The 24,739-nt window shown below is 43.5% G+C and overlaps 1 protein-coding gene across 3 annotated transcripts in view; it reads right to left on the bottom strand.

Moving 5' to 3' along the window:
* Positions 1-24,739, bottom strand: part of PAG1 (phosphoprotein membrane anchor with glycosphingolipid microdomains 1) — a 103,149-nt gene that overhangs the window by 25,381 nt on the left and 53,029 nt on the right. Inside the window, exon 1 of one of the 3 annotated variants that reach the window (XM_072329089.1) lies at positions 19,942-20,246. The exons of 1 other annotated variant lie outside the window; for it this stretch is intronic. The gene's annotated coding sequence lies outside the window, so the exon portion shown is untranslated. Of the gene's footprint in view, positions 1-15,822; positions 15,880-19,941; positions 20,247-24,739 lie in introns of those variants that run through there. One more of the 3 variants, XM_072329090.1, reaches the window with a different exon arrangement.

Here is a 24,739-nt window from a genome sequence, read left to right as displayed (position 1 = left end):
CACTGAACTCCGCAAACACAAAGACCAAGATCACCTTTACCCATGTCTGCCTACTGCATTTCACTTTGGGGCTGGCGTGCGCAAAATCAGGACAAATCCTTTCCCTTGACTGATTAATGCTGTTCTAGTACAGTTGCTTTTTGAGCTAGTTGGCTCAGCAGCACCCATGTAATGGGAACAGTTGAAGACAAAAAGACACGTCTTATTGCAGGCAGTCAAGAACTGCTACAGCAGACCAGCTGTGCACATAATTACTGGCTGGTCCTGAAAGCCCCAATGCTGGAAGGAATTACTGACATGGAGTATGCTGCTGTAGGCTGTCAGACAAGCCTTGCTGAGGTTGTGTGTGCTGTGAGCCTTCAAATAGCTCGTATTTCTGCTCTGCAAAACAGCAGACTGATGAGGGCCTGATCTAATCCCTCCCGCCCATATCTGTATTTACAGAAATCACAGCTGGCTTATCAAAAGATCTGTGCACGCCCTATACTGAAATAACAGATCTAACACAAAACCGAGCAGTCCCAAACTACTGACCACTTTTAACCCCTTTTAAATCTTAAGACTCCCTGTAGAGAATCCAAGTCTCTCTGAAACAATCTAATCAGTGAGACACTGGAACAGGTTGCCCAGAGAGGTGGTGGATGTCCCATCCTTGGAAACATCCAAGGCCAGGCTGAACGGGGCTCCAAGCAAACTTACTGAGCTGTAGGTGTCCCTGTTCATTGCAGAGGAGTTGATGACCTCTAAGGGTCCATTCCAACTTAAAGGATTCTATGATTAAGAAAAAAATAGAGAAGGCCTTTGCCTTCATAAAGCTGATGCACACTGCAACTCGTACTGCTGCTCTGTGCTGCTCAATCTTCCTGTGTCAGACCTTGTTACCGCAAGGTCCACATCTTCCAAGTTGAGCTGATTTCTGCTTCTGTGCTTTATTCTCTGCTCCTAATGGAATTTAAGCAATTCGCAAACTCAGAGCCATCTTTGGGTCCATACTCTTTCTGTGCACCTTCCGATTCCACAGCATCCAAGCACAGACCATCATAAAATCACACTTCTGCCACTTGCACTTCTGCTGTACTACAGCTCATCCCAAACAACATCACGCTTTGCCTCCTTGATTCCCTCCGCCTGGCTTTCCTTGCACTCACTCTGTCACAGCCCTCCTCTCCTCTGCAGCTACCTTTTTTCGACCCTCCCTATGCTCCAGAGTTCCACACTGCACATAACCCCGCACTGTAGGCATACTCAGAAAGACGCTTTGGAAAGCAGGAAAAAATCAAGAAGGCTATATGAACAATTAAGTCTGTGAATGGAAGAGTTTGCTTCAAGGATGCAGAATCTTTTCTATTAAAACAGCGGAGGATTTTAGAAAATAAGAGATGTCCCCAGCAAGGTTTTCCAGCAGACTGTAAAACTGGATTTCCAAAGCAGGGAGAGCACAATTACACGTGAACATGACTGTGTCCCAGCAAAGCACAGCCCACATCCAAGGGTTAATAAATGTACATAATTAGGCATCCAAACTGTCCCACAGCCAGCATGTTTACTTTGCCACATCCCCAAATCCTCCTGAAGGCACCTTGCTCTAGAAGTCATGTTCTATGCAAAAGCATTTTTAAAACCAGCAGCTCAGAGCTCACAGATTCATGCCAGGATGGGTGACCACGTCACTGCGTGTCACTGAGGTAAGAACCCCAGCACGGGCAGGGGCCGGGGCAGCGCTGAGGACAGAGCTTCCCAGCACAGAGCATCAGCGGGGCCTGGGCAGCTGCCAGAGGATAAACTGATAATGAAGCCTCTGTGAAACAGCTCGCAGGAACTCCACCACATATTTTCCCCAGGCTTCAGCAGCCAAGTAATGACTGTCTTGAACGCTACAGCTGAAAAGCTTTATCTGATGAGTGACCATGCCAAAGATTACAGCTTAATTGTAGCCTATTATTCTCTTTCCCACACCCCCTCAATATCCCATATTGCTTTCTGGCTGCAGTGAGGTAATTAGACCACGATTACTGCATACTTTATAGCATACAGAAATGAAAGCTGTCTTTGTGAAGTGTTTTCCAGCTTTGACACTAATATTCCTGATAGCTGTGCTTTTCCTGGAACTAGATGCCATTTCATACTAAACACAGCCTGCTTACAACTGCCCTTTGCTGGTTATAATTCTACCATGCCAAGCTCCCTTTTAGCTTTTGCGGTGCAATAATGTTCTACATAAAGTGGTCCGGTCAAACTCAGGTAATAACCACAGAAATAAAGGAATTCCCCCTAACCCGGAAAGCAGCCACACACACAGAAACTGCCTCTACAATCTGACCTAAAAGACCTCTACAATCCATGGCAATCTCATTCATTTTCAAACTGATGTCTGAATTGGGCCTGCAAAACACAGTGGATAGATAGTACTTTTCCATAGGCTACCTCCGACTTCCAAAAGACCCTGAACTTTCAAAGCTTGCAAAATAGGCAGCAGCAAAACACAATGTTCTGATTGTCTGAGATGAAATGGTGCTAGAGAAGACTATAGAACTTCTGTACGTTTATGACTCTAAAAATAGGCCGCTGCTCACACAGACACTATCCAAATGATCCCAGCTGAGAGGTCTCACCTCTGTGCTCATCACAGGAGAACACCAGGTGACTGCCACTGACTAGATACTTCGCTTCTACAGCGGCAGTGCTTAAGTGCTGAGATTGTGTTAGCTGAGAGATTTAAAAATGCCTTGTAACAGAGCTTTTAATGTATCTTAACTGAGGTCCATCTAAAATGAAGCACATCATAATCGTTCCAGTTCTGAAAAACCAAAGCAAAAGAGTTTCAAAACTAATAAGCCCAGATTCCTGAATGCCAACAAATATGTGTGTAGTTTCTAGATACAGAAGATGAAAGGAAGGAAGACGAGGGAGGGTCCTCAGAGGTAAAGGATAAATTAAATCAGAAGGACTTGTTATATTTGACATTAAATAATCTCAGAGAAGGAGGATTTAGTGAGAATGGAGCCTTGTCATATCCTGCAACAAGAGAAGCAGCAGTCAGTGATTTAGCTAATTAAAAGAAAGCGTTCACACTGTCATGCTAAAATGCCAAGATTTCCTTCAGGCTCAAATTTCTTGTTACTCACTCCATTCAGGAAAGCGATTTTTCCACTTTGCATTTGTGTTTCATTAAAAACGCCATCTTAAAAGAAAAAAAATCACATATGCACACATGCAAAGCCTTCTGCATCACTGCAGATCCTGAAGCATTTCTGCTCTATCCAGATAAAGACAATGCAGCACATCTCCATATAAGTAATTTCTCATGAAAGGAGTCCAAGACAGAGAAGGCTTCAGTAGCTGTTGAAAAGACCTTTGGGAGAGAAGAGAACTGAGAGGAGCTCCTCCATGTTGGAAACACAACTTGGTGGTCCTTGAGGAGAGCTGTTGTCTTACTTAGCTTCAGTCACTAGAAAATAGTCTACACTGATTGCCTACATGCTGTGTGCAGTTGGCAGGGACTAACTTCTGTTTGCAGAGAGACAATACCTTCAGTCCTGATCAGACTCAGTGTCCTCTTTACAGACCAGACTACAAGCTCTTGGACAGCTGGAATTAGGAGGTATGTACAAAGAGGAGCAGGAGAGACTAATGTTCTGTGATGTACCACAGTTAGCAGTTTGAATTCCTGTATTCAGACACACTCATTTGAGTTTACTTGCTTGGCTGACACGTCCAAATGGAAACCATGACTGAGTGTTTGCATGGTGTGAGCAGACTGATCTTCCCTTTAATTGCTATTTCTCTCCAAGAAGAGCACAACGATGTCACTCTGCTGCTCCAGCTGGAAGTGGTGACCAGGGAAAAAGACGGCAATGCAAAAGGCAAATTCCCATGCATCCTGCAGCATCACCTCCCTGCTGAGGAGGTAGCAAGGCAAAACCAATCCAACCCCTTCTTGCCCCCACAATGGCTTCCTGGCATTTTATCTGCTGCTTTCCTGCTGTGAAGAGGGAAACATAAAGCTCTGGCCTTGATCCCAATGGACTGAGGCAGTAAAAGCTAATCTGTGGTCCTGTGGGAATGATCTATGAGCAGGGCTCCCTCCACGCACACCCAAACCTCTCACTCCCTCCTCCGCAGCAAATATGATTATAAGATCTAATGAACTGCAACTAATGCAATTCTGAACGTCTTCACAGCTAATGACAAACAGGTCTTCTCCTTCGAGGTTTAATTAAGATGTTTGGTTCATGCGCTGTAGAGAAGAAACTCTCCACAGAGCTATGTATGAATATTGCATGTATATATCCTGCAAAGCCAGTTGCCCGTCACTTTCCTGGGCTTTTTCTCCTGACTTCTGGATATTTGATGGAGATACTTAAGCTGAAGAGTGTTGGCAGGAAAACACCTCTGAAGGGAAATGGGCTTTGTGAACGAAGTATCTTCTGGTATCATTGCAAGGAAAATCCCTAGTCTAAATATCTTGTACTAACTACCACTTTGCAACCTGAGCTTGGAATAAACAGAGCGTTTCCTCGACAAGAATAATCATAATGCCTAATAAAAACCCTACCTCTTTGCTTCTAAGCAACAATGGGAAGACAGAATTGGGCCTTCAGCTTGTAAACGTGAACTTGTTCATTCACAATCAACTGACTAAAAATATATATATTTATATATTTTGTTCCCTTTGCTCCCGCTTGCTCATTTTGCTGCCCGTCAGCATCAATTTTTTCAGCAGCATATGTATTGATGCTGTGAGACCTGCCCTGCCTCCCTGCTTTGCCCTGCTGCTATCGTTAGCACAACTCCAGCAGGCAGACCCACTGCATATAAATACAACAGCCCTGCTGCAAAGTTTTCCTACCGCTCTGAATGAAGAACTGACAAAGCATTATGACAGACAGCAATTGCTGGTAGGTGAGACATGCAGAGCATCACGCTGCTTCCCACAATCGATAACCAGTCGGCCTTTTCTTCCTTCATTTTTTGGTTTTGTGCTGACCCAGTCATTACTTTTTTTCCCCACAGAAATCCATCTTGTTAAGCCTTTGAAGGCAAAGAATAAGACAGGAATTTGATGAAAACTGAGATCAGATGCAGGATAACTGTTCTCCGGAGAGAAGAAAGAAAGTGCACACAGATCTGGTAAGAAGAGGAGTCTTACAGTGGTGATATACAAGGGGAAAAGCAGACGGCGAGCTTGAAAGCTGTGCACAGCCAGTCAGCTGTAACCACCTCCTACTTAAAGGGCCTGTTGGCTGTGCAGATGTGACCACCGCATGGACACACACCACATAACAGCTGCTGCTTCCGCTCTGACACCACGAGGAAGGCCCCACCTCTGTCATTTTGCCTCCCTCGGGTAAATTCACCTGCCCAGCCCTCCTGTCCCCGCAGTGCCTCGCTCCTCCTCCCACCTGCAGGCCCAGCTGCTGCTGCCGCAGCTCCATCCGTCTTCAGCACGGCTCCATGAGCCACCAACATCCTCCACCCATCCAGAGGGCTCAGTGCTTACATCCAGCAGGGCACAGCTACCCCACAGCTAGCTGAGTATTTCTCACCATGTTTGTTTTTACACCCCCCCTCCCCAGATATCTTTCTATATTAATATAACAATCAAACACAGTGGCATGAAGACCTTAGAGAATTACCAGTACTGATACCAATCGCTGATCGCTTTGCTTGTGACCCGTTCACATTTGGATACTCGAGTGGTGGGAAAAGGCAGGGCATATCAGAAACAAAAGGGCAGACAACAAGAAATACATGAAGACACTCTCTCATAAAGAGAAGACTGAGAGGGAATAATAGGACAGCTCGCCTAAAATGTGACAAATAGCATCAAGTAACTCACAAGACACAAACATACCCGTGATAATGAGAAATCAGCTCAAGACCATACACTGCTAGAATAAACTCCCCAGTTTCAGCAGCTAGTTATCTTTCACCGTTCACCATTACATCACTTTCAGAGCACTCTGTTCGGGTCTGATTTTTCTTCACCAAGCAGTGTTTCATCTGCTTTATCTTTATGTTCTGAATCACTTGCCAGGCTCAGGCCTGATGTAACGCCCTCCCGAACATGGCTTATTTTAAGAGATAACCCAACACTAATGATGAACAAACCTCTTTTCATTCTCTTCCACTGCTCAGGGAGACAGTTTTATTTTAAAGTAATCAGATTCTGCAGATGGAAAACAGTTTAATGGGGCAGCTTTCTAAAGAAAACATCCACAAATCAAGAGGGTGACCGCTAGTTACTGAGAACTGAAATGCGTACAGGTTAAATTGATGGCAGCAACAGTAAGTTGGTTTTTGCTTCTGTTGAAAGGCTTTCTTGCCTGTGCTGACCAGCCGGGTAACTGCCTGCAGAGCAGAGGTCATCATTTTCTTAGATGCAGTGTCTACTTGATGTGCTACCTTCAGAAAAACAGCCGTGGTATCCTTTCAGACAATTCTTTCTGAGTTTCAGTAAGACACGACCAGAGAGCTGAGTTTGGAGCAGCTGATGAACTACGTGCCTTTCTGTTCCAACGGGTTATTCAACCAACAAGAGAAACACAAGCCTACATTTGGTCTAAAGAAAGCAAAAACAAGAGAATCTCATCACACACTTTATCCCAGTTTCACAAGCCTAAAAATAGCAGAAGGGAGCTAATAGATTTTATGTGGGCAAGAATGAGAATCCAGACCAGTGAGGGAGTCTTTATTCTTAGCAAAATCCCCCGTTTTGGAATTGCTACACAATGGCAAGCACTGACCCAAATAAATCATGGCTCCTATCCTTCCCCAGTGCATTCAGACAGATAAAATGCTGATGAGTACCAAAAATGTTTGGGGATAAAAAAGCAAGCATGAAAAAAAAGCAAGAGGCCACACAGAAAAATCTGCATGAGAGCTGCCAAAAAAGAAAAAAGAAAAAAAAAAGAAAGGAAAAAAAGCAAAAGCAGAGCAGCTGGTACACAAATGCTAACAGGCAAAGACAGCACTGCTGGCAAAGGCTGGTGAAGCGAAGGCAAGGGAAAGGCAAAATGATAAGTAAAAATGCAAAGGTCTGCCCAATGGGAGGAGGAAGCAAGCCAGTTACCATGGAGTGCCCACTGCTGTCTGGGAAAGACAGCCGTGTGACCCACTTCAGGACGCCGATTTCTCTCGGTGCACTGGTGCTGCCCAGCAATGGAGCCCCAGGGACACCAGATTTCCTGAGGCAGCTCTGTGATGCAGCTTGGCAGAGATGTCAGTGGGGACAGACAACTTGATAAAGGAATGGCAGATCTGTGCCCTGCTGGCACAGCAGCCAGAGGCCCAGTGACACAAAGGGCTCCCAGCACCTTGGCTTTAGGTCTTCGGGTAGATAAAACCTGCCCCCAGAGACCCACCTTGGGATGGCCTGAAATGCCCCATAGCCTGTGCTGCCTGCAGCAACTTGTGGCACACACAGAGGTATCAGGTGTGACTGAGACATCCTCAGGACACCCACAGCACCCAGGCCTGGCTGGCAGACAGGGCACAGGACCTACAGACTCTTGCTTCCCAAAAAGCAATTTCAGACCAGTTGATGGAGGCCTTCACCTCCAATGACTGTAATGGGGCTGGAGGATGCCTGCAGGTACTTCCCAAAAACCAAGACTCTTAATGTGCAGTTAAATCCCATATCAGTAATGGTATGCATAAGTGCTACACAGATCTTCCTCTAAAATCATTGCCTACGCAAGGGCTGAATGCTATTACCACCAAATCCTTATTGAAAGCCTTAAGGATTTAAGTAGGGATGAAACATTTTGGACCAGTATCAAAAAAGCCCCATTTTCTGCAAGCAGAACAATGGCAGAACATCACACTCCTTTCCAGTTGGCATCACAGAAGTGAATGACCAGACTTTCCAAAGACTCAGTACCACAGAGCCTACAATGTTTAATTATCTGATGGTGCTTAGGACTACAGGTAGAGGAAAAGCAGACAAAACCACATGAATCTGGCTATCACATGAATATTTAACATCCTTCTGCGGAGCATCAGTGTGTGTGCCCATACCAACATGGTGTTCAACATCCCCATGCAGCTACAGAAGCCACGTGTAAGCATAAAACTAACAAACTGTCTAAAGACTCTGATCCAAAACCACGTTCTTTTCCCTTTACGAGCCTTTTAAAACAAAATATTCATTTCCCTGTACATTTTCCCCATTAAAATTTTATCTTACTGTGAAGAGATAGGTACGCAGGGAACTTCTGGCCCCACTCTGTACTCAATTGCTGTCATACTGAAAGCAGAATGTGGTCCCCTCTGTGGAATTACCTGCAACTCTAGGTTTCTTTTTAGTTAATGCACTATTAACATATGCATATTTCTACATGCTAAAATATGAGAACTGCAATAGAAGCAACTATTTGCCCTATTAAGTTACATGTAGGTAAAATAAATAATAAAGCCTCTTGTTACCCAGTTAGTGAGACCAGAAAAGAATAATAATGTAGGTACAAGAAAATACTGAGACGTTAGAAAAAAAAAATACACAAAATATTCTTGCTGCAACAGAATTTCACAGTATAATGTAAAGTGCCATGTATTGCTTTGTTTAGGCTGATCTCCCTTTGCCTTTATTACTGGTGTGCCACTATGAAAATATATCCAGGTACCCCATGGTTAGTGCTAAGCATTAGTTACTATCTTGTTAAAGTCAGCTGACATTTAAATGTCAGCCTTCAGTACGAGTCTGCTGAGATTTACTATCTTTTCAGACTAAATCTATTATACTTCAGTAAATAGATAGGGTATAAATAAAGCAGTAGCTCCGCAGAGTTTAAAATAGGAATTGCCACTATATTAACAGCCTTATGGCAATGTTACTTACAAATGTTTGTTTTAAAGTCTCAGCAGGCTCATCCTGATGCCTATGGTGTAAAACCATCTGCTGAACAGACAGAATCGATCTCTGAGTGTGTCCTGCTCGGTTTGTAAATTTACCTACTGCGACTAAGTACACAACTCATTATTAAAAACAGTCAGACCTGATCTTTCCTGAGGGTAAACTAATGCTTCTCATCATCCTTTTAAAAAAAGAGATAAGGAATAGGTAAGGCATTTAAATAAGAGACATTATTTGAAAGGTTTACTCCCATGGCCTGACTCAACATGCCAATGTGGACTCCCAGTCATCTTTGCAAGATAATTATAATTCATAATTGGCACTTGTAAAGCATTTTCACAGAGCTGTGTAAATATTGACTAATTAGCCACACAAAAAGCCTGTGGGATACACTAACTTTTTTTTTTGTATCTCAGCAATTTACTGGGGGAAAAAAAGAGCCTTTCCTGCAGGAGGGGCTGAGCAGGAAGGGAGGTTTCCAGTCCGATGCCTCTTGCTCAGACCACGCTGCTCTGACCTCTGATGGTCTGATCTGTTCCTCTGCTCTGAGGACTGGATGAGATCTGGAAACGGACCAAACCTCACTTAAACATCCAAAGTTACCAGTTACTCAAATGTGCAAACCGGACTTGAGGATTTGATCTAAGTATATTCAGGATGGTCACCTGTTCTGCTTGAGGAACACTCAAACAATGATGTAGTGCACAAGGAGGGCTTACCCCAGAAACAAAGCATAACATGGATACTTTACACTAAATACTAGAAAAAGAGCTCTCCAAGTGTGGAGTAAGGCAGTCCTTTATTTAAAATTCAGTGAATTCTTGTTGAAGTTCAGCAAGGCCAAGTATGGCACCTAGAGGGGGGCAATCCCACTCACAAATACAGGTTAGGTGGAGAACAGACTGAGAGAAGCTCAGAGGAGAAGGACTTTGGGGTTCTGGTGGACAAAAAGCTGGCCATGAGTCAGCAGTGCACATCTGCAGCCCAGAAGGCCGACTGTATCTTGGGCTGCCTCAACAGAAGGTGGCCAGTATTACAAGGGAGGTGACTGTCCGCGTTGTGAAGCCCCATCTGGAGTACTGCATTCAACTCTCAGACTCGCAGCACAAGAAGAACATGAAGCTGTTAATGCGAGTCCATAGGAGGCCGTGAAAATAATCAGAGGGCTGGAGCACCTCTCCTATGAAGAAAGGCTGAGGGAGTTGTGTTTGTTCAGCCTGGAGAAGAAAAAGAGGCCTACAGGAAAGATGGAGGACTCTTTATGCATAGTAATAGGACAAGGGGTAACAATTTTAAACTAAAAGAGGGTAGGTTTGCATTAGATATTAGGAAGAAATTATTTAACATGAGGATGCTGAGGCACTGGAACAGGTCATCCAGAGAAGATGTGGGTGCCCCATCCCTGGAGGCATTCAAGGCCAGGCTGGATGGGCAGCCTAATCCAGTGGGTGCCAACCCTGCCCTTAGACCACAGGATATTCAAGATATTTCCAACCCAAACCATCCTCTGATTCTATGATTCTTTCTACTGCGCACCCACAATAGAGGGTAAAGAAAGCATGGAGTTCTGTTGGAGCCTCCAAGAGGCCTTACCTTCATTGTGTAGTAAAACACTGAAGGTAAAGTTGACATCAGTAGCCTAGAAGAAGAGGCTAAAAACGGAGGGAAGATCCCTGGAGGCCTACAAAGTCAAGTATGTCACTAAAGACTCAAATCCAGCTCTTTGTTATAATTGCCCTTATGAAAGGAATAATTAATTAGTAGCATCTAAGGTTTTCTGGTTTAAAGCACCAAAGTCCAATGATGACTTAATTCCAGAGCTTTGTTAATAAACACCATGTTGAGGGGTGATAAACAGGTCTTTTCCAAATAACAGCATTATCGCAAGCATATAATGTAAACAATTATACACAATTTAAATCATTTTTGTTTGGTGTAATCCTGCTTTGTCTGTTAAAGCCATGCGTTATATGTTGTGTCTAATTTCAGCTACAATCTCTTTAGGGCAAAGATTGCGTCCCTGTGGTTTTGTAATGCCTCATTCATAGTTAAAATGGCATATAAATTAATTAAATAAGGAGAAATCATGAACTGAAGGAATTTATTCTGGTTTATCACGAATTCACAAATGAGGATGAAAATACTTTAAAACGGATTTAATTATGATAAGATCTTCTAGTGATCTGGTTATCTTTTGTTGTTTAGGCATTGTGAGATGCCTTTTAGCTTATCTGCGGCAACTACCTGGATAAAAATAACAACAGTAAAAAGCAAATTAATGTGGAGCCTGGTTGAGTACTAAGTTCAGTGTTATTCCACTCTGAAGCTCATTCTTAATGAGTAAGTACTGGAAAAGAGCATGAACTCGATGGTATTTTAACTATGGTGTTAATTATCTACTCTGTGCAAGGCCAGACAAAACAAATGGCACGAGTAGAGCAGGACTGGGAGCCCTGTTGAGCAGAATTCATCAAGAAACTCCCAAATCAAAGAAGATAAAGTGACTCAGGACACATTATGATAAAAGGGCAGACAAGAGCTTCTTTACTCAGTTATTTTTTCTTGGTAGAAAGAATGCAGAAACAGTGAAATAAAAAATATTATTTTCTATGACATTCAGCTCCTTTCCTTTTAAAACTTGAATAGCTAACTGATTGACTGATTGTGTCACTGAAATAAAGCATTCCAGGCCACCAGTCCCTGCTGCCCACTGTCACTTGGCTCATGCCACCTCAGAAGCATGCGAGATGACTCACTGTAGGCCAAGGCTAGGCCCAGAATGCATCTTTGAAACAGAAAAGGTTCCTGAGCTAGATTGCTCCATGGTTGTTCTACGGCCAGGGCCACTGAAGGCTGGAAAAGGGGCAGGGGAGTATGGATACAGCCCATCAGTGGTAATATGGGTAGGGAGATAGGCCAAGACACATCTCTGCTGAAGCTCCTCATGGTATAATCTTTTGTGCCATCTTTCACCTCTGGAGGACTTAGAGAGTGAAAAAAAAAAACAACACAAAACACAAAAAAAACCAAAAAACCCAGCAATTTTTATCTCTATATAGAAGGAAGCCTGTGAAAGTAAGCATTCAGCCTGCTCTGAGGCTTTGACGAGTGGCTCAAAGGACCTCAGGTCACAGTTGAGTTCTCACACTGCAGCTAGCAAGTCAATGAAAAGACAGGGCTACTTTGGTCTTTAAGAATAAAAGACGAAGACCAGGCTAAGTACCTCCTTTTAGGCACATCAGTATTCATCTACAGAGCATAAAATCTGCAATACTGGTAAAATGAGCTGATAAATTGTCCTGGGCAGCCTTCTGTCCCGACAGATAACTCCACGCACCTGTAAGGTTTGAGGTCTGTTTCCTATGGCTGGAGCATTTAATTGTGGATTCCCACCAAGACCAAGAAGACACTTCAGACTCATTGGCTTTCTCACTGCTGTTTTTCTTTTTGCTTAACAATACTAAAACCTGTAAAGAAAACAGCAAGTGACATCAGCCCTGTGCAATAGGTTGGAAAATGCACCCATCTGCACAGAGTTAATAACACATCCTAAAACGGCCATTCACCCTTGAAAAGCATTAGCATTTAATAGCAGCTGCTCATCCTTTGAGTGCAGAAAAGTGTTGGGAAGAGGTGCTGAGAGGCTCAGTCCTAGAATTACATGTCAGTACTTTAAAACATGATGTGAGGAAATTATTTTAATTGCCCATACCAGCCTGGGACTGAAATGGTCCTACTTGCTAGATTGGTACAAATAGCGCAAACTTCTTTTTTTAGTCAGGGAGTTGTCAGAGCAGAATATGTGTGTACCTGGATGCCTGCAAAGCCTCACCATGAAGTAAAATGAAGTAAAATAGCCCCACTAAGGTAGCTTTGCAAAACACTAGCTAGTAATGATAAGTGTTTAGCCACAAGACTTACATACGAAGATCCGATTTCTTACAAGTATTAGCATTGAAAGTGTACAAACTGTTGTTTCTGAGATAAATGTTCCAGTTCAAATGTCACAGACCTCAGCAAAGGCATTTGCAGTCAGTTCTGGGATTTAAAGTTAAAGAAAAAAAGACAACCCAGACTTAAACTGCATAAGAGTTGGTGGTGATCACAGTGCTAATGACCACAAGAAACATGGATTTCTTTTTAAGGATCATTTTCCAGTGGCCTTGAGTGCTAATCAAAACAGAGACTATAATGCCTGCTTTAATGGAGTTTGTCTCAGTAATGCTCCTAAATGGGATAAACTGCATTAAACCCAGACAAGCCACAAAAAGAGATAAATGACAAAACAATACACTGAAAACCTAAAGATTCTTGTAATGTACTATTAACTGAGTTACCATCCATGGTATTCACGTTAAATGTGGTTTTGAAATCCATCTGTTGAACTGAACAACTAAAACAGAAATGTTGCTATTTTCCTGTTTAAAACAACGGATTAAATAAGGCCCAAATTCACCTCCAGAACTGCAGGTTTGGCAAATACTGTGACATGACAGGTTGCGCATCTACCTTTTGACTTCTTTAACAATAAGAAAAGCAGTCCCACTGGAGCTTTTTCTTAAAGTCAATAGAGGAAAAGTGCTTTTACCCAGGGAGTCCTGCATACAAGCTGAGCAATGGTACATCCCTGGAAGGATGCTCCAGCAGAATAAGGACCTCAGCACTCTCTCAAAGGGCCTCTGCCAGCCCCCACAGCTCTAGAGCCACAGGGACAGACATGTACCAATCTCAGCAAGCTTTGACCCTTTGAACACTGATGGCAAGGGGCACTGATGGCAAGGAACATTAATGGTGCAGATGTTCCTGTGCCTCACCACCCTCACAGTAAAGAATGAAAACCTTCAAAACTGGAGCTGCAGCTTACAGAACAAATAATTTATTCTATAATTAACGTGTCACTCTAGAACTACAGAGAAAAAACAATTCCTATTGTTTGCATTGCTGTTGTAAAATGGTTGCTCTTCTGCACTCAAGGGACTGCAAAAGGTCATCAATATTGAAAATACGTGATTTATAAAGTACTATGGGATGAGATGTGCTGTGTAAATGTAAAATATTATTAGAGCATATTCTACTTAATTGACATACCCTGAAATGGAATTGGCTGCACCGCAAGAGCAGAGCTAAGAAACTAATTTAGCCTGAGGACTGAGGCTTATCTATAGCTACTGACAACCTATGGCAGCATATGTATAAATTCATCTCACAGTTACCTAGCACTGAAAGTTATTGCTGTTCACCTGGTCACGTGCAGATTTGAAGACCTGGTGATCCACAGAAATGGCACAGCAGGCAAAGGCTGGAGACTGCTCAGTACCATAGTCAAAAAGTGGCTTCTGAAGCAGCTGCGGGCACAGGAGCTGCCACACAGCCCAGCCAGCTGCTGCAGAAATGCTGCCACGCACAAGACAGCTCCAGGTGTGTGCCAGGAATACCTGGGATGCCATGGTCTTCATGTGCCTGAGAGCTAGCCTCAAGTGGCACCTTCAGACTCCAAATATGCACCTCATTCAGCCCTGGTTTTCATGGGGGCATCCAAACTCCCCTTGCAGGCTCGAACCTTGAGATTTACAGCTATACCTAGAAAGGCTTCCTGAAAACATCTCCTGTCTGAGTGAGTGAGATGCACTGGATGAACGTGGTGCTCTTCTACCTCAGACTTTCTGGTTTGAGAGGGGGACATAAATTACACTTCCATGCACTTTTGAGGACTGATTCCAGCTCCTCTCTTTCTCCTGACTATGATACTTTACTGTTGCAATAAATAATCAGTTTGAAGCAGATTTTAAACTGTTTGAACAGCCAGTATTAGTCCACTTTACCATAAATGGAGAAAGGTCCCTTCCCCCTTCCCAAACAAAGACACAGAATGCAGATCATATTCTGAATTCTTCTTAAACGCAGGCCAAAAGATCTCACCAGCACAATCTGTTCCCTTTCACATTCCTATTTCCATTCTCACAGATTCTTTTATCTAATTCCCTTTCTCCCTGAAGTTTACAACGTCATTCCAAAGATTTTTTCAGCTGCACTTTTGCTCCCTCTTCTTGAATTCTCTCTCTCTTCAATGATCTAAAGTCCTTCTTCAGATAGTGCCACTTTCTTCCAAAAGCGCAATGCCACGAACTCTCTACAACAAACTAATCTGTTGCCACCTTTTCTCTCGTGCTTAAATGAGCACGTTTTCCTTCTTTCTTTCTTTCTCCCTTCCTTTCTTCCTCTCTTTTTGTAACAAAAATGTCTGAGTTTATGAGCTTTCCATTCCCAATGGGGAAAAAAGGAGCACTTTCTTCTGAATGTATTTACTTTTTCCTGTGAAAATTGATCCATCTGTCTGGGAGGTAAAGAACATTTGGATGATCTGCATTCGAGAGAATAGCCAGAAGAGGTTATTGCATAAAATGATTGATTTGCCAGCAACAGGAATTTTATTCAAAGGTAATGGCAAAGTTATTCTCATCTACACAAAACAATCTGCATCCACACACAAAAAAATGCTCTATACTGAAAATAAGACTACCGTATTCACTTCACCGATGGCTTAAGGTGTTTGGCTTCTACTTTATTTAGACAGATAACTTTTAAGAGCTTTGCTGCTTTGGCTACATCTGGCCTGCAGTAGCAATGGCAGGGTATGACTCTTAGGCTACACACTGCATGATTTATCTGTGCTGCAACTGCAAGCGTTTACCATGGGGGACTACTCTTCCCTTTTGTTTTTTTTCACCTGTTTCCATCTCTCCTTCCCTAACAAGGAGATCGATAAAAATCAAGTTAGTTTTTTTACCCAGAGAATGACACTCTTAGGCCTATGTGCAAATGTAAGTTTCCAGCTGCTAGAGCAAAGTAGCATCAAATACAAGGCAGGTTTATAGATCTTATCCTTTTCTTTCTTTTCAACATAAGCAAAAATCAACTTCACTAATAAATATCCCTCAGCTATGAAAACAAAGCTAACAAAAACTTACTTGCTTGGACGTATACATGGATCTGTGCCTATAGAAATAGTATCTAATCAATTTTGCATGAGTGATGAAGTCTAGTCAAATCCTTTGTGTCATTTCATCCTCTTCTGGTGTTCACAATCCACTGGTTAGAGCATAGAGAAAAACTATGTTCTTCATAGAGCAAGACAGTTCTTCTGCTTACGAGTTTGAGGAACAGTCATACTGTGTAGGGTCTCTGCTTCTCAACATTTACTACGTGATGGAGTTGAGTGGTATCTGGGAGGATTCTGTAATCTCTGCTTTAGCAGTATTTTTCTGGACCTTACTCAGCACTGGAAGTCAAACCAAACCCCTCGTCTGGTTTCTATCAAATATCAGTTAACCACCTTGTCAGTGAGAAAGATAAAAGGCCACAGGACTGCATATTTGATGCACTACAGCCTTCACATTCAAGAGGTAATACCAAGCATTTGTAGCTCCATTTCCTGCCCGTCCTTCAGTTTCTCCATGGCACGATCTTCAATACTGCTAGCATCTTGCAATTGCTTACAGTCACCTCTGTGATGTGAACAGGACGGCCATCCTTAAAGCCCTATCCTCAAGAAGCTACGAACCCAGTGTAGGCAGAACAAATGACCAGATCCTCTGCTTTCCTTTGAATTTACCCACACAACAAATGTGTGAATGAAATAAGGCACTTCTTACTGTGCCTGCTATCTTTGTTGCTCCTACCATCTTTGTAACCTATGGAAACTTCTGAATTGACTGTACTGGCATGGTGAAAATGGCAGACCCAGAGAAAGGCAGCCCATACTTATGGTTCAGGCTCTCCTTCAGTCTCCAGCCTCCCTGTAACACACATCAGGCCTCCCATGACCTCACATCCCCATGAATCACAAAGTCCTTCCCTCTCAAGTTAATGCAGCAGCAACTTCCGATCATCTCGTGTCAGGCACATTTGTATTTGTAATTCATTTCACACAAAGCAATTCATTAAGCACTCTATTTTGATTACCATAATGTGCAAAAGCAATTTTGTATCTCCTCCATACAGGGTCACTTTTATGCCAGCTCGTTTTTGACTGCATCAGTCTTTTCCCATACTGAAAGCGAATTAGTGTTTACATTTGGTTAGTTAAAATATTTACATTGCACATTCAAATGATGCGCTTTCCCAGTGACAGGGCTGTCTGTGGTATTTCCTCCTGTACCTACTCTGAAGCAGAAACAGATGATTAGGATAAATATTCTGGGTGTTTCTAAACAAGCAGATTAGGGCAAGAAGCTGCACAGCTATTCCATGCCATCACTGCTGGACTCTGTAATATCAACGCAGGCTGTGTCATCTGCCTAGCACTGCATGAAAGCACGCTTTCTAAGAACCAAAATAGCAGAGCGACACATTCTCTAGTCACCATGCTTCAAAAAGATTCCCTATTGCTCACTCGGTGCATGAGGTGGGCTGAATCACAATGTGTGTAGGTGCTGGGACAGGAGGCAAGGAGGCTGTCTGGCCACAAGTGTGTGAGCAAAGAGCACCCAGAGTGTGGGCTACCACCAAGCAAGGCTGCAATGTCCTGCTGCTCTTGTGTGCGGTGGCACCAAAGGGAGATGAATTCTCTCCGAAATGAGCAGAGAAAGTAGGGGGACAGCACTTTTGGAGTGAGAAGGAAACCTGGAGCAGAAGTGAGTATAGAGTTGAGAAGGAAAGGTGATGCTACAGCTGGCCAGGGAAGGGCACAACGTTGTCAGAAGGCACACCTGACTCCCTTCTTTCAATTCAACACTTAGAAGCTGAACAAACTACTGCAGCTGCTGCTGTGCAGTGGCTGATGCACAACAAGGTGTACCAACAACAGCGTGACCCCTGGAGGGGCTGCCTGAGGCTAGCAGGGTTGAAAAGGCGTGCACAGCAGTGAACTTCAGTGTCATGTAGGGTGCATTACCATCCACACAACCAACAGTTAACTTCTCCTTCTAAAAGCAAAACAGATGCAGGATGAAGTAATTCCTCACATGGGAACTCAGTAGCAATGCAAAATGAGAAGGAAAAGCTTCAAATTCCCAACCCACAGCAGGCACACTGCTTACCTCCCAGCAGGTCTGCGTGCAGGCTGTCTGGCAAGGAGCAAAGGCTCCTGGGCTGCTGAAAACCGGAGACACTGAGGATGAGGAGTTACTGCATGACTGTGCCTGTGCTCACGCTCACCACAAACTGCTGCATCTTCTTGTTTACAGGAACATATACAGTGGATGAAAGTTGACTATGCGAGGAAGAGCTGCCTATTTTAAATGGACTCTGCCTTAGTGCTGTGTACTTGGGAGGAAATGGGCTGGAACTGTTGCTGTATCAACTGAGGCATGCAGCCTCAGCAAATAAACTTTAGGCAGGATAGTGCTGTGTGTGGGAGACATAGTTGATCCAATTTTCCCAACTATCAGCAAAAGAGATGATGTAGCTGTTTGCTAATTACACACAGCAGTGAGAGTAAAGCTTTATACCTGCCTAAGCCAGTGTATTCATGCTAATAAACAACCAACGCCAATTACACTTAGAACCATAATTCTCCAAGTACACATTTGTTTCCAGATACAAGTGCCTATAGTATGGAGAATGGGTCTGATCTGCATACAACTCAATAGCAACCAAACACCTCTGGGAAATATAGTGGCCTTTCAAGTGTCTAAACAGGGGGGCTACAAGAAAGAAGGGGACAGACTCTTTTGCAGGGTCTGCTGTGATAGGACAAGGGGAAATGGTCTCCAAATGAAAAGGGGGGAAGCTTAGATTGGATATACAGGACGTTTTTTACAATAAGGGTGGTGAAGCATAGGAACAGGTTGTCCAGACAGGTGGTGCCTGTCCCATCCCTGGACACATTCAAGGCCAGACTGGACCAGGCTCTAGGCACATCATCTAGCTGTAGGTATCCCTGTTCGATGAAGGGGAGTTGGACTAGATGACCTATAAAGATTCTTTCCAACTGAAATGATTCTATGATTCAATTATTCTGGTTCTACTTTTTGCAAAGAGCAAAGCCCTTCAGCACACCAACAGCACTCTCCTTCTCTGTTTCCCCTAGGAAAAATGTTCCAAAAACCCACACCATCTCTCACATGCTGTCTGAAAGTGCTGCAAGCGCAGAGCTGTGTTAGGGACATGCAGTGCTTATGTCCCCTCCTGCAGATGCGTTCGCCTGGGCAGCAGCTGCTGGTGGTTACAGCCATGGCAGTGCTCACTTTGGAATGGGTTGCCCAGGGAGGTGGTAGAGTCGCCATCCCTGGGGGTATGCATGAAACATGTATGTGTGGTGCTAAGGGACATGGTTTGTGAGCATGGTGGGGATGGGCCGACAGCTGGACTGGATGATCTTATGGTCTTTTCCAACCTTCATGATTCTATGATTCACTTTCACCCAAGCAGCTAATACAAACTCCCAGAAATACAGTTAACAACTGCAAGAGACAAATAGCAGCAAAAAAAAAAAAATCCAATGCCTGGAGAGTCGCTCAGACAAGAGGCATCTTCACTTTAAAAATAGAGAAACAATACTAATTAAAAAATCCCAGACCACTAAAAATATCACGGAAGCAGAGAGGACACAGGAGAAATAGCAGCACAACAGCACCAAATCGGTTTAGCACAGTCTTCATGCTCTCAGTTATTCCAAAGCAACTGCGAAACCCCCCACGTGTCTCTTCCTGCTGAGGTGTGCAGAACAAACATTCATGTTTTCCCACGGCACGGCACAGCCCGTGCACCCACAGTACCTGCAGCGGCGAGGAGCTGTCTGTGGTAACAGGAAGAAATATCTCCCTTGCCTAATGGCTGTATGGTAATGTATTTCTATTAGCAAAACCCATTTAATATTGCATATGCATAGTAGCTTCAGGCTTAGAAAGTAAGAAAGTGTGAGACAGAATGGTCTTTTCTCTCTGTGACGGGAATGCAGACAGATTTTCTCACTGATGATGGTGATCCCAAAACACCCCCAGATGCAGCACGCTGCTTGTGCTAATGCTGCTCTCCTGCAGAGCCCAGCAGACTGCAAACTTCTCCCCCCCGCCATACTGCACATGCTGTAACTCATAAGCAAACAGCAGCAGGCACACTGTGCTCCTGTAGGGACAAAGCCTTACCTTCTTCCTCCTGCCAGCGGAGCTGTCAGCAGCCCGGCTCTTCCAGCCCAGGAGCCCCCTCCTCGTGCCCTTGCAACTCCGCACACACAGCGCGGACCTCACCTTGGCACTGCCAGTGCACTGCAGCCCTGCAAAAAGCAGCCTCTGTGCTTGGCTGCTGACGCGGCCACAAAGCCGTCCTAATGCACAGCCGTGTGCTTTCCCCCCCTTTTTTTCCTTTATTCTTCTTCTTGCTTGGTCCAATGAGAAGCAAAAGGGGCAAAACACAATGTGCTCTGGACCAGCCGTGTGGAGAGGAGTGCAATGCTGTCAGCGCATGCCGGTGGCGGGAGGGGAGGTGGAGGCTCCCTGCCTCGCCTCGCACATTTTTGTTTGGATCGTGGGTGGCTGCGTGAGCAAAGCATCCCGAGCAGAGGAGGAGTTACCCCGGGACTCCAAGCCTTGGCTGCCACTTAGAGCCCAGGAATGAGTGAGGTGGCAGGACGGCAACCTGGCAGCATGGTGACCCAGCAGGTCAGTGCCCCATCAGGATGGCAACCTGGTGGCTGGTAGCCCAAACACCAGTCCTGTCCGACATCCATTTGTAGCCAAGAGGTGCTGCATCCCTGCAAGACTCTGTGACCCTGCAGCTCCAGGCTAGGCAGGCCAGTCACCCTCTGCATGCGAGGCTGTTCACCATGGAAAAGCCACATCCTCACCTCACCAAGTGACTGCACACTGAGACAGCGGGTCCCACAGATGTTTGCAGCTGTCGGTGTGAAAGGAAGGTGGCAGCACTTTGAAAAGGCAAACCTTTTAAACTGATACGCCCGTATCTATTTCCACTTAAAAGACAGGCTGCTGTGTGTGCATTTCAGACATTTCACATAACTTCAAGTTTGTTGTCTTTCCTATCAGAGAATGAGAAGTTATCTTGCCCTGCCGGCGATGATCCCTGCTGTAACCAACTGGGATTTTGCAGTTTAACTCAAAGATTCCCATGCTGAGCTAGAGGGTACGTGATGGCAGTTGCACATTTCTTTACGTTAATTATAATTCAGATCCTAAAATAGTGCCAACGATCACAGAAGTACACAACGGGTTTTTCTTCTAGGAACAAACAGCAAGGGACACACAGTCCTCAGGGTTCAGCACAACCACCAACTCATTCCATCTCCCGGATGAACCATCGTAGCATTACAATGATTTCCCATGCAATTAGTGCTAATTGATGCCTTGCTGGCAGTCCCTCCTGAGCCCCTCTCGCCCTTTTAGCAGGTCCCACCAGGTCAGCCTGAGAGCCACCAGCTTGCAGCACTGCAGCACCAGCTCCATGGGCTCCTTGCTGTTACACTTAGGGGGAACTGGCTAGGGCTATCCTGAGGAACAGTCACAGGTATGCCAGGTATGCCAGCCACTTCCAAGTCACTGCATGTGAATTTACACCACGAGACATTTCTAGGTGGAAATTTTTTGGAACATTTCCTAAAAACAACTTGATTTGTTTGAAAGCATTTTGTTGAGGCTGAAACTCCAGCATCCTTGTTCAGGAAAGTTGAGCAGTGGTGCCTGTAGATACTAACAGCCCAGTAAGTCGGTGCACCTTGTAATCAAAATTCAGCTGAGAAAAGAAAGTTGTAAATGAGCAACCACCTCTTCTAATTTTATGATTTAATAATACTTCTAAAGAAAAGCCTTTTCCTTTGATCTATTAATAAGATCAAGCATTTGCCTTAGCGTCTTGCCAAATGGACTCAAGGAAGATCAAGATTGCTTTGTACTAGCAGAGCCAGATGACTGTGGCAATAAACAAAGTGAGATACCTTTGACAGAACATCATAAGTATCCAGTATGCATTTCAGAGTAACACACACACTTAGATTCCAGGTGAGTATCACAGCTGATGGATCTCAGATGAGATCTCTCTCTGCACTGTAGAACTATGTATGTAACCTCACAACGCACATACAGTTGTATCTTTTACAACAAAGTGCTGAGGCAGTTGTTTAGAGTCAAAAAGATGCCCTAAAGCAGAGAACTGCATGGAGGCCAGCCTACAAACACAATCCAATAAATAGTAAAGGATGTAGCGTCTAATGCTAAAGTACATTAGGAAATGCTTATTGCTAGTGGCAAGCTAAATTACTCCAACCATCATCATCAAGAGCAATATCTCGTAAATCAGCTTTATCTCCCCTGCATTTTCTGTTTCTCCTGAGTTTCTAGTCTACACAAATCAGTAATGCTCTCATAGCGTTTTACTCCTTCACTGCGCAACATTTGGGAACCACAACACAACGTCAACAGGCTGCCTATCACCAAGTGTGTACGATGTGGCGTGCTTTGGCATGGAGACAGCTGAGAACATTTCATGACAGTTACTTCTCTTGGAAAGCTGAGCCTGGAGCAGAAGAGAGTGCTACAGACTGCCTGTGCCACCTCATTCCGCCTCTACCAATTCAGCTGTCTGCAGCTCTAGAGTTTGCTAAGGGCTTCTGTTGTGCTTAGCGCAGATAAATCTAGTTATGTAGACAGAAATGCATAGCATTTATGTTGGTAAGGAAACATACCGATCATTTTTGGCTTCAATTTTTTAAAGGATTCACTGTCTTCTTTTACCATATCTATGACATGTAAAGATCCAGCCATTATTTTTTAGCGTCACATGGAAAATTAATACCTTCAGATTATTCTCAGTTATTTTCAACTGCAGGAAACCTCATTTTCATTGGTGTAGATCCCTTAGTTTCTTGTATTTTTGGATGTATACCACCCATTGGAGATCAGAGAACGAGATCAGAATCCTTCTCATCTTTATCTCACACACACTTTGCTTCCAAAACATGAAGATGTTCAAGAAGAACACAAAGATAACAGCACAAAGATATTGCTCAGGGCACTCTAGGTGACAAGTCATTCAGTGGAGGAATGCACTGAGGAACTCCAGAAAGTTTCATAGCACTTCTCTGTAAAAAGTTGAATGCTTTTGCTGGGACAATAAGGGGCATGGAAATCTGATTTGATTGCAGACTTTTACAACGCACACACTCTCCTTAAATCTGCATCTAAGAGACAGAGGGCTACAACATACAGCTTTAAGAAAGCACAAAGCAGGAGTTCCCCTCTCCAGTAACGAATGCCAAAATCCAGGCACTGACATTCTAATACTCTGATATCAAATTCATTCTTTCATAATATCATAAAGCAAACGCCCTTGAGCAAATTATGAACATCTCTGTCCAAAGATGTAAAAGTTACAATTGTAAGTTACTTCTCTAAATTGGTGTTGCACCATACTTTCAAACAAAGACGTGTCTAGCTTGCGGCAGGTGCTAACAAAACCTTAGCCTTCAAGGTAATAGAATCACAGAACAGTTTGGGTTGAAAGGGACCTTAAAAATGATCTAGTTCCAGCTTCCCTGCAATGGGCAGGGTTGCTACCCACTAGATTAGGAATATTAGCTAAATTTGGAGTTTGCTGTTGATGAAATCCATGAGGATGAAGACACACATGCTCTAGACTGTGCACTTGATGAAGAGGGCTGGAATTCACACTGAGCTGCCTATCTCATTGAACTGTGTTATTTGACACACATCATTTGGATCTATGGTCAGAGATGCCACCAAAGGCTTGCAGCTAACTCAAGTGAAGATATCCCTTACATAAACTGCAAGAAAACTTATGGCTGTTTGGATTTTAATTTGGGACTATGTCTCAAGCCCCTTCTTCCAGAATTCAAGTCAAGGCCCTATGAAGATTTAAGTAATTCAGCCTGTCATCGTATAGATGATTTCCTAGTGCTACTCATTAGGACATGGGTGGCTACAAATGAGCTTCCTTCAACTTCAGCTTGCCTTCTATTTTTCCTTGCACCTTGCCCATTTTTATTAAAAATGAAGAAAAATTTCGCATCACTGATACTTCATTTTCCACTCCTCTTCAAATGTATCCAAGTGATTAGGCCTGGCTCTACGGGGGCATTCCAAACCACTGTATTTAGCAGTAGAAATGAGCAGCAAATTTCTTTTTCTTTTTAATCCTCTTCTGCATCCTCTCACTTTTCCTATTTTCCACTTTTTAATTTCATTTCCTGTCAAAGCTCTTTCAGACTCACAACATTCAGATCCTTATAGATCTGCTTAAAAATAGTGCAAATCCATTATCTAGTATTGTCATAGCTAACCAGGAGAAATACTCCTACATTATTTGGGTATATGGACAAGATCTGATTATCTAAATGAAATTGCTAAACCACAAATGCGCAAGAGAATCATACATTTATTTTTAAATGTCAGATCTGATTACAGTGCATCAAAATAACTGGCCAGACTATAGGGGACTATAGCAGACAGAGGTTTTGGAAATGGAAGCGATACCGTTGTAATTGGCAAAACAGCCACCAGAAAATATAAATCTAGGTATCGGTCAAGGATTTAAGATTATAAATGCTAAAGGGAGATAAAGGATGATATCATTCTGTCATATGTTGACAAGTTATGATAGAAAAAGAATACCTGTATCATTGCCTCATCAGCAGCCGGTACCTGTCTCCTAGGGCTAACTTGTATTCCTGAGTCCTGATCCTGTCAGACTTGTTTGAATTATCCCAGTGTTGCTGCCAGGGATAGTGGCATCACACCCCGCATAACTGATAAAAATGTTCTCATTCAATGAATTTATTATTTATAAAAAAATGCAAAAATTAAGATCTCTGTATAGTTAAGTATTAACACAAAGCATACAAGTCTTTCACCAGATCTACTGCTCTGCAAAAACTACTGGAAGCTTGTTTAAATACTGAATGGGTACTGAAGACCT

This window comes from Excalfactoria chinensis, chromosome 2 (genome assembly GCF_039878825.1).
Source record: "Excalfactoria chinensis isolate bCotChi1 chromosome 2, bCotChi1.hap2, whole genome shotgun sequence".
NCBI lineage: Eukaryota > Metazoa > Chordata > Aves > Galliformes > Phasianidae > Excalfactoria > Excalfactoria chinensis.
Note: the sequence above shows the minus strand (reverse complement) of the source record. Positions and strands in the feature narration are given on the sequence as shown.